This window comes from Saccostrea cucullata, unplaced genomic scaffold (assembly GCF_032062105.1).
Source record: "Saccostrea cucullata isolate Sc308-1 unplaced genomic scaffold, CSIRO_AGI_Scuc_v1 ctg2504, whole genome shotgun sequence".
Lineage (NCBI taxonomy): Eukaryota > Metazoa > Mollusca > Bivalvia > Ostreida > Ostreidae > Saccostrea > Saccostrea cuccullata.
In genome coordinates, this window is record NW_026935769.1 from 12,149 (window position 1) to 24,296 (window position 12,148).

The window sequence follows — 12,148 nt, forward strand, 5'->3', positions numbered from 1 at the left end:
ATGACGACTTCAACCCCACCAAGACAGTTGAATTGATGTGTATAAACTTAACATTAAAACGATACCAACATACCTATGCAGATGGACATCAATCTATCGAAAGAGAGACTGGAATAAGTTATAATAAAGGATTAATACCAGAGGAAATTGACTTGTCTGAAATTGCGACGAATATCATCAATGAAGTGCCAGAACATTTGAACAATTTGAGAAATCGTTTCGAGTCCGCTGATATTTTGTGAACTCTCTCGTACTTCGTGTTGATGTGCCTTTGGACTCAATGACTTATTTTGGACTTTATAAATTATTCGTTTTAGATTAATATTTTCTATGAACAGTTTAACTTATAATTTGTGATACTATGGACAGCTCAATACATTTTTATGAACAGTTAAATATTTTTTAAATTGTCTAACTGATGTTACACTGTGTTGATATATGATTTGTGGTTCATCTATGGTGTAATGTTAGGGTTTGTTACTTTAATAGGTGATGAAGAGATGCTCATGGGAAGATAATGATTTAAAATAATCAATGAAGTTTAGGAGATTTTACACTGGATTTTAAGGTGTATAGATTTGTTTTAATAGGTTTGTTCTTTTTGATACACGTTTCCATAATGTATTTAGAAGACATGTTGTAGCTTTAGTGTTAATGTAATAGTAGTTGTTAACTGAGGACAGTTACTTAAAAAGAGGGGAAGGAATAATGAGTAGTAATTTTAGGCTCAAAAGCAATGAAGTAATTTATGATTAAATGTCCAAAGTTACAGGCATTTGGATGCATTGCCCAGACTAGTCAAGCTGTGTTGGGGTAATTAAGAGTAGAGCAGTGTCTAGTGTGGTCAAGAATAATGAGACTTTAATGAGTGGAGCAATGGGAGCTATTGTTCGTAGAATCGGGAGCCGTGTATTGATTTAAGGTCAAGCTAGGTTATGACAGTTTGATAAGGATTTGATAAAGATATATGTAGAGTTGGAGTTAGTTAATTAATAGGATGGAGCTAATGTTTTAGATAATCATCTATTGGAGCTAAGATTCGTATATAATAAGTGGGACATTTTTAGAAGGGGGGGGGGTGCTTTACTAGGATTTAGACAGTACATATGCTAGCATAAATGTAACATCTTTCGTTTGTATTGTGCCTCCTCATTGTATATATGTAAATATATGTAAATAAATTAGGGTACTGTTTAATGACTTTTTATTGAATTTTGTATTGCAAGAATTACAAGGATTTATTAACCAAGGATCTCTTTATTATAATTGGATATATACTCAGTGGAATTAAAAAGTTATAATTGCTCCGTCACCTCCGTGACAGTTTTTTGTTTAAAAAAAAATAAATAATAATATTATTACACGCCGGGGCCAACCCCCTGTGAAATATCTTAATGTCTTACTACCGAAAATCAATCTCTTCTTCAAACTATCTCTATTTATAAACACCAAATATAATTATATTACTTTTAAAAAAAAGAGATGGTATTTTTATTTCATGTGTTAAAAACAACATATCCTGCTACATAATTCCCAGGAATATAAAGTCATGTTCTCTTTAGAAAACAAAAAAATCTGTCTCTTTTTTTTGGGGGGGGGGGGGGGGGGGGGGCTGGGGCAACAGGTTAAAAAAAAACGTTTAGTTTTCAAAGTTTGACTAAAAATGTTAAGTTTTCAAAGTATGACTTTTACATCATGAATAATTTGAATCAATTCGTTATTGTTTTTTTTTATAATGCAGCGGTAAGTATCTGTCAAAATCTAGTCGGTCTTCAATCATTGCTATTTCAAAATCGATTTTCAGAAGAACAGCCGATCAGATTAAACATGACATCCGACCAGGTTTATACACATCGGGAAACGGGGTAAGATTAACAGTGTACAGTACCAACTGGTTAAACAATAGACCTTAATTTGGTGTCAAACGGCCCCGGTCAACTAAGAGGAAACTATATATACACAACGTACACTAACAGTTTTAATGATAAATTATTTTGACAAAATTTATATTAAATGCAAGCATATAACAAATGAAAAATTATGATTCATTGTAAAATGACAATTATTTTGATACCTATTATGACACAAAAAGAATTTTAACTGAATATGATATTCGAAAAAAAGTTTTTGTAAACAATAATTAACCAGGTAACTCGTAAACGAGGATTGTCACTAGGCCTAATTCTTAGACACAAAATCCGTTAATATCCGCAGAATATTTCATTATTTAAAAAAAAAATAATCTGTCTTTCCCCATGATAGATTTTTTTGTGTTTTATCTATAATTAATTTAATTTCAATCTTGATTTAATGCTTACACGTATTAATCTTCAAATAACAGAGCGAATTCATTACAATTTAATAGCCGAACTCAACGGTTTAGAAATATTAATGTGATATAGCCCTTTTAAAAAAAATCCATAAATAAAAATGTTAATTGTTTGATTCATAAATCAATTCAAGACTTTGGAGACGTTCAACAAATTGACTACTTTTACAAGTCCAAAACAAACTTTGTGCAAAATAAATGTTTGATATTTTCCTTTATAAATCAAGAGCGGAATTAGCCCAATGGTTAAAGTGACTGCCAAAAAGAGAGAAAAAAGTGACTGCCATCTATTCTAAGGGTTATGCGTTCGCGCCCCGCGTTCGGTCCTTTTTTTATTTTGAATTTCGTTCTTTTACTGATTTTTACCAAATTAAGATACATGTATGTATGAACTCGACATTTATAATTTGTGATGACATATCACTGTATAATAATTTTTCACCCATAAAAAAAAGTAATATCGACTGCGTAATGGTGGCTTAATGGTGGCTTAATGGTAGTTTAATGGCGTTTAGACATTAAGCATCTGTAAGTCTAGCTTAATGGTGGCTTAATGGTGATTTAATGATGGTCTAAAAGTTACCATTAAGGACCTGTAAGCCACCATTAAGCCACTATTAAGCTACATTTAATCACCCATTAAGTACTTTTAGATGGCTTAATGGTAACTTAATGGTGGTGTAAATGTTACTAAAAGGCGCTTAATGGCGACTTAATGGTGACTTAAAGACAACCATTAAACCACCATTAAGGACCTATAAGCCATCATTAAACCAAGCTTAAAGGGTGTGCTTCATCTTGTGATAAGAAATCTTAAGAAAAATCTTGCGACGAATTTCATTCTTCAATATTGCAGGAATTAATTTTAAATATGCATGCACAAAATTAAGTTGCCTTTCCATGATTTTGCAGATATACCTTAGGAAAAAATAAACATTTTATTGCTTTAATGAAATCATGGTTTGTTTGTGGTACTCGGGGTTGAGTCGAAAAATTGAATTTGAATGAATTTCATCACCATAAAACCGTTCACGGTAGCTCAGTCGGTAGAACGCTCACTCCGTGATCGGGAGGTCGTGAGTTCGTATCTTGGGCGCGACTGACCTAGTCGTTAAAATGGGTAGCAACTGTTCCTTCGCCATGCGAAGTGAAAGTTGTGGGTCCTTCGGATGAGACCTTAAAAACCGAGGCCCCGTGTCAGCGATAAAGATCCCTCACTGTTCTTTGCCCTGAGTGCCGAGTAAAGGTAAAAAATCTGAAGCCCTTCACCGGCATACGGTGACTTCTCCATATGAGTGAAAAATTCTCGAGGGGGACGTTAAACATATAAAATCAATCAATCAATCATCACCATAAAAATATTGAATATCATTCTTTTAGATGTCCTCTTGCTGAGAAAATAATAGTTACGGACAAAATGTATTTATGAGATTCTTCTTATAATTAAAGCTTCTGGAGTATCCAAACCGTTGCAATGAATGAATGATTATAGCAATGAATCCTTTTAAAACACCAAATCGCATTAAACGTTCGTTTATTAAATTCAATGTAGATGTCTTTAAAACACTTCAATTACTCAACAAACTATCAATGCTAACAGATGAATAAAAATAAAGGAAAAAACAATATCCAATCAAAATTTTATAACTTCAATACTATTAAAAAGAAGCAAGAAAGCATGAACGTACAACATCAAATGTTACAACATGAATTTCATACACATTACACATTCCGGTAGATCAATGTGGGATACCCCAAGAATAAGATTATTTGATTTTATCTATTTTGTACGACTGAATGAAATGTTTACTTTTAATTTTAAAAATGAATCATTATAATGTTACGAAATAAAGCAAAACGTCTAAAAAATGAAGTGTGGCTACATATAAGTAATTTGTTTTTACTTCCATGGACTTTACATTCATGGCCCTAAGAAGCATTGGGGGAGGGGGTGTATAAGAAATACATAATGCATTGAAATGAACAAAGTGGAAAATATGAAGTAGGTACATTTTTAGGTTTTCTATCCTTTATTTAATGGCAAATTATTTTTTTGCGGAGGGCTGATCATAATTCCGTCTAGACTAATATACATGTAGTCCAAAGGATTGTTCTATCACGAAAAACTGTAAATATCCAGGTTTAATACATTCGCGGGTATGTTAAGGTTGTACTTGGATCAAAATTCGGCGAATTAACATTTTTTATAATTATGTAACACAAATAATTCGGAAAATTCAAGAGTAAAACTTTTGCTATAATTTTGCATTTTATAGACTTCAATGGGACTTATACTACAGGAAGCACTTAATCCCAATAGATAGGACAGTTTACCAAACAATGGAACTACATGTTTTGCTCTAAATTGTCCAAACGCAGCAATGTATAAACTATCTCTGCTGTGGATTTTTTAAGCCTCCCTAGTATAAATTTCAAAAGTAATTTAAATGCGACTTTTCGTCTCTTTTTAATAAAAAGAAAAATTGTGAACAGTTTCATTGAAATAGCTAAAAAGCTACCTGAGGTAGGTAAATGAAGCTACGTTGGTAATTCTACCTATACGTAGCTAAATCTAGTGATTGTACTGGACCTGGTTTTGTTCATAACATCGGAAAAATGCATTAATTTCCGTAAACCATACGATTCTAGCAGCGCTTTTCAAAAAAAAAAAAGAAATCATGACTATAGATAGAAATAAAAACTAAGTTTCAAAAGTATGCGGCGTAGTGTTGAATTTGTGCATTTTTTATATTACGAACGACAGAGGAAAGGCTGATTGGCAAGTCAGCACACTCTCTTCTTTGTAGAATCATATAAGGAATATCACACTTGATATTCGTTCTAAATGTTTTAAACTCCGATATCTTGTGTTTGTTTACATGAATTTTCGTTACGTTTCACTTTCACTCTGCTACTGCATGATCAACAGCTTTGACGTCACGGGTTTGGTATTTAACCCCTGTGAGAACTAAAGGGACCCAGAAATGACAAAATTCCGTTTATAATACATGTATGCCTTTTCATATTTTGATTCATTTTTACAACCTCAAATCAATCTTAGATTTTAATTTTAAGAAATTCTTATATTTAAACTTCACGTCATATAGTTTACTATGATCTCACATCATATCTAGTAGAATAGTTGTTTGTTTCCTTTACATACCTGCGTTGACCGTGTATGCAACTTCAACCTGAGGCTACAGTACAAATGTAGTACACTGTACATATTTGGTTTCAATACAATTTTTTTAATATATAGTGTTTCATTTGTTTATGCTTGTGTTTTTGCTTTAAATTTATAAGTTTAATGCGAAATTCAAACTTAAATTATACAGGCAACTTCGCCACATATGATTCTCATATGAGTATATATACATATGATTCTCATATGATCCACATATGATCCTCATATGAAAGGCAATGCATATGTGGATCATATGTGGCTAATTTGCCTATGTACTCTATATATTATTTAACTCTTTACAACTCTCTAAATTGCTATACAACATACACCTAATGTTTACGTCATAGATCTAGAAAGATGAATTTTACCATTTCCCCGCAAGCAATTTTTAGTGTGGTACAAGTTTTTCTAAAGTTTAGCGAACATTATATTATGGCGTAATAATCAAATAAGAAAATAACTTTTCTTATTTTACGAGATTAAAGCAAGTATAAAGTAGGAGGAATTTTACAATAAATTGAAGATCAATTTACTTTTGCGTAAAAATGCGCGAGTGCGGGGAAACGGTTTATGCGTAATTTTGCGTAAGAGATAGGAAATGGTACATGTATATGCGTCAGGATACCCGACTGTAGTGAAGGGGGTTAAAATAAATAGATTTTTTCTTGAATTCGAAAATTATAATGTATTTTATGAATTAAATAAAATGTCAATATGATTTTAATGACATGTATTTTAATCAAAGACATAAACAATATGTGTTTGTGAAACACTAAGCGCCCGCGGCAACACAGTTCTAAAATGCAATTTTTAGCAAATAGGTCATAGTCAAGGTCATACGATCATTGTACTTTGTATCATTTGAAAACACTTAATTAGGGAAGTGAGCATACCAAATATAAAGTCTCTATCTCCTTTGGTTCAAAAGTTATTGCGAAAATTCAGAAAAGCTAAGCATATAGTCACAGTTAAGGTCGTAGGGTCATTGACCTTGGTGTCAGTTGAAAGAGCTTAATTAGTGGAATATGCATATTAAATAAAAAGTTTCTATCTCTCACGGTTCAAAAGTTATGGCGAAGGTTAAAGTAGACAACAGACAGACAAACAGAAGAACAGACAGACAAATAGACACACAGGACAAAAACAATATACGCACCGAATAAATCTGGGCGCATAAGAAACAATAAATGACTCTGAATACTAAATATAATTAATGATACATACATCGATAGGCTTCTATTGAATTGTAATATATTTCATTACATGGTGTTGTTTTAAATCTTCCACATTCCAAAATCAAATTAGGTTGGATAATTCCAGCTTCTTCATTAAACTCTGTACAAAGTCCTAGGAAATTCAAGCAAAAAACACAAAACAAAACAACAACAGTTAATTACATGTAACATATAAATAACTAAAGGTATTAAATGAAAATGCTTGATTCAATCTTTATAGCCAAACATTTATAATAGCAATCGTAAACGTTGAAAAAAAGATGTGTTTGTGAATCACTGATGCCCATGTATAGTAGCTTATGACAAAGGTGTAAGTTTCTCGTTTGCAAGTTTAATCTGTTTCTAAGGTTAGGTCAGAAAGTCACTAATATGATATATCAAAAGGGCTGGTCACAATGAAAACAGAAGTTTGAAGATTCTTTAAAAAAAAGATTTTAATACGTTTTTTTTATATCTGTTGGTGACAAAATCTTTTCGTCACGTTTAAATGTGAGACAAAAATAATCCCTTCTGTTCACAGCATCGTATGCCAAACTTTTATGAGGAGAGTAGTGTATCTAAAACATTGGCTAGCAAAGATAACAGACCGACAGACAGGGCAAAAACTATAATCTCCGATTCTTCCATTAAGGGGGCATAAAAATTAAAATTAAACAAACTATTTATTCAATACAGAAAGCTGCATTTGTTTAACTTACAGGAAATTATATATTTTATAAGGTGTAACTAACAATACTAGTGATTTAATTTTTCTTCTTCCTATTTCTACCTTGGTTTTCTGGTTTATAGTTTTAAAATTATTCGTTAATAAAGAACAAAAGTTATACTTTTTCTAAGGTATTAATGATAAAGTATACATTGTGAAAGTGCAAGTATGTGTGAAGTAAACATGACTTGTCCAAATATTTGTAGTTTCAATAAATTCCAGAAAAATTAGATTGTTACTGTACGAGGGGCATTTCAAAAGTCCTGAGAACTGTTTAATAAAAAGTTAACCGTTTTACGGAAATTATTGAGTTTGGTATGATTGGAAAGAGCAGAAAAATACACACATATTGTTACGTCACTTTATAATTTTTATGAAGTAATATCACCGATAATGACGTCAAACTTCCGCATACTTACAATACTGACCATAAAAATGACGTAACAAAAGACACAATTTCATCAATGTAAAATTTTAAAAACAAGTTTTGCTCATTACTCGGGTGCAAGCTATCGAACGTAAATGACAGTTGGTAGAATCTTTACATAGACTACCATCTATCATATGGTGGTCTATTTCAGAGATCTTCTTGTTCTGAAATGGTTTAAGCGATTGTCAAACATCGCAAGTTTTTATAGAATCTTGCTCAAAATATTGCGTAAAACAGACCCAACTGTTAGAATAAAGCAAAATTGGCAATCAAAGAAAAATAGACGATCATGTAACTTAATTTCATGGCATCAATTCGTCAGGTGTTTTAACCATATTTGTGGGATCGATGAAGGCTCAAGAGAAGTTAAGTTTAGTGTGGCACATATGTTCTCGTAAAATCCAAAATGGCGCGGGCGCAGTTGTAACCCCACCGTACCTCCACATATTCGCAAAAATTAATTCATGGAAATTAAATAAGATTCTACATGTCTGTGTAACTTATAAACCTTTTTTGGAGTTAAAAGTCAAAATCAGTACTGAGTTTTGAGGGCGCCGAGGTTGAATTAATGAGAAAAAATACGTACAGAAACAAGTCAGGGGCAAGACTTTTGTACATTTTATTTGTAAACGGTAAGAGTACTGTTACTCAAAATGTATTTGTTGAAAATTGCATTAATATACTTTACTTTTATACAGAATTTTTTTTTATTTTATACAATGGAGAACTAAAAGACCATAAACCTTTTTTGGAGTTAAAAGTCAAAATCAGTACTGAGTTTTGAGGGCGCCGAGGTTGAATTAATGAGAAAAAATACGTACAGAAACAAGTCAGGGGCAAGACTTTTGTACATTTTATTTGTAAACGGTAAGAGTACTGTTACTCAAAATGTATTTGTTGAAAATTGCATTAATATACTTTACTTTTATACAGAATTTTTTTTTTTTTTTATACAATGGAGAACTATATAAAAGACCGAAAATACAGTCGTATCATGTAACTTAAAATCTTAGATGAATGTCGATGATAGCATATCCGGACATAAACCGCGCTAGTAAACGAACAAAACAATGAAATATAGTATTGTTGATAAACAGTACCATAGTCCTACTCAACTTCTTTGCAAATGAAAATTTACTTTGAAATATATTTTCAAATAAGCCTTTGGCAGCACTTTTAAAATTGTGCCATGTGGATATAAACGCAAGTTTTCAGTATGCTAAACATTCTATATTCTGACGTCATTTTCGGTTATATTACGTCATAAAAATTAAAAAGTGACGTCACAATGTGTGTTTATTTTTCTGCTCTTTCCAATGATACCAAACTCAATAATTTCCGTGAAACGGTTAATTTTTTATTAAACAGTTCTCAGGACTTTTGAAATGCCCCTCGTATTTATCATATTTCTTTGTGAGATTTGTAAGGTTCATAAACCCTCTCCTCACTCATATTAAATGTTACTTGAACCTTAATGATTTTCCAAAAGAAATGTATTCTATAAGTGAAATGCAAAAAATTATAGCATAGCTTGCGGGGCAAAATTTCACAAAAAAGACACTTCAACTTGGTAAATTTTAGAAAAATAATAGACATGTACGTCATTAAGAATTATCTCTTATCAGAGTAGCAATGCAGCTTATGCCATGATAATGTACAGAATGTTTCAAAATATGGGGTCTTAAATCTCTCCCTATGCACCTAGAATAATCGTCCCAATAGATGTTTCCGTTTCTCAGGAATAGGAAGATCGGTGATTTTACAGTTAAATACAAACGTGATAAGACCTACAATTTTGCATAAATTAAATTGTAAACTAAAAGATAAATGTGACATTTACCAATGATTGTTTTATTATGAGCACAAACTTCAAGGGTTTTATTTCCGAATTCATTTATTACGCAATGGTAATAAATATTGCTACATCCATTACTTCTATACTTTTCACAATTTGATATTTTGGCACGTGTTTTCCAATCTTTTTCGTTTTGGGGACAGGAGATGACAATCTTCTTACTTTCAAGAGGATTTTTACACCAATTATCACATATCACAATATTCTGAAAAAAAAACAACACACATTTATCTTTGCTACGTATTTAAATATAATTGTCAAAAAACAAAGTCCTGGCACTTTCAGTTTAACATATTTAAAAACTTAAATCATTATTTGGAATATCAAACGAAAAAGGTAACGAATAGTGATCAATAGTGTGCAGAAAATTTAAAAATCTAGTAACTTCAAAGTTTTTATTTATTTATTTTTTGTATCTCCCATTATTTTTTTTAAATGCTTGATTTTTTTTTATTTTAAGACTGGTGTAAAACTGCAGTTCATACCGACAAACAAACAAACTGACATGGTAATTCCAATATTCTTCTCCCTTGGCACAATTAAATTTAACTTTATTATACAATATCAAATTAGTTTATCATACCAAATCGAGTAAGATTTAATTATTTCTCGCCAAACTCATTTGAAAAGTTTTTCATTAAGTCAATCACAGCTGATTCCTTTGCCCATAATAGTACCTGCCAGATAAGATATTATTTTCAAGTTAGATCCTCACATGTAACTAATCAATTTATAATTTGACTAGTAATTTTCTGCTCTCAAAATTTTCATTGACCTCATTGTGCTTGATATGTACATCCATGGGGAAATGGAATTTCTTTTAAGATATTTTAACTGTTATAGACTGCAGTAATGCGTTTTTTAAAAATTAAGTATCGGTATTCGGTATCGGTAAGCTTCAAAATTTTACAGACTCAAACTCAGGATAGTTAAGACAACACATAAAAAAATATGGAAATGAGGTCATTATGAGGTCTGCCGTCACGGCAGTTGCTACCCTGATTGATCCGTATAAGGAAAAAGAGATAAAAATAACTATTTACCGATATTTGTAAGAATACAGTGTATTACCCCCCCCCCCCTCCTATACTAAGTTGCACTCTTTCTAGAATTAATGAAATTTAATTGTGCTAAATAATATATGATGAGTTCTTGTCAGTATGATTATTTTCTTCAGTTGAGACAATATGTTTACGCATGCAGGTATGCTAAGGTTACAACCAAATACTCTACTTGCCTATATGATATGACGTCATAGTAAGCTATATAACGTGAAGTTAAGAGATAACAATTTCTTAAAATCGATATGTAAATTCCCATTCAAACGACATGATTTGCATACCTCAGTATATTTTACTCATATGTAAATTTACTCACATGTGCAATTTTGGTCGTATGAACTGATTTGCTCACATGTAAATTCTGAACAGTTGAGTAAATTTACACCTGTCAGTACTAGGTGCAAATTAACTTTTGCATGCATGTTGTCGCAATTTATTAGTTCTTGTGAGTAAATCTTGTAATATGAACACGCAGCAAATTAACTTATATATTTTTTTTTGTTTTGTTTCTTTCGTAAATCTACATTTTAAGTGTTTTTTCGATACTTTATGCATTGTAAATTGTCTAATATCAGTTCGTTAACATGGAGGCTAGACAGCAAAAGATAAAAACTGGATTTTTATCGTCATCTTTGCTGTACATATGTACTTCAAGGACAGCTTAAAGTAAAAATTTAGAGTTTTGATAAGGGTATTACTATAAAAACTTAAAGGATACGCCAGGTTGTACTAGCATAGGTCTTTCCACAAATGCCTTTTTCAACTCTGAAAAACAAGGATCCACACTATTTCTCCAGTCTCTCTTGAGATAAATTTGAATTTGCAAAAACGTGCACATTTTGCACCCTTTCTTGCAAACCTATGATTATGCCTCTAAATTATAAAAAAAATAGCAGTGGTCACGCAAACATGTGTCCTGCAGGATCAATCAGTAGTCCCCTTACTATTCAAGTACAGTACTGAGTCGTATTCATGGGAATGCCCCGGAGCTGTGATAGGAATAGGCATTGCTTCAATCTGGCGGGCCCCATAGCATGCTAAGTTATAAGTCATCAATTTGAATAAGTTCATGTAATTATTCATGTAGTTTCGCTCAAATTTCAACGAAATTACTATGCGACAAATAGAGCATCTATGATTGTGTGATGTGATATTGGCATTATCCAACTCGTTAAAATGGTAAGCCGGCAAGCCTCTGGAACATCATTTCCATTTGTTGGATGAAGCCAATATTAAATAAAAAATTATAGATATCCTTTATTTATCAACTTGAATCGACATATATATCTACGACGCCAGTGCATATATATTAGATATCAAAACATTAAAAATGTGAATAGTTTTCTTT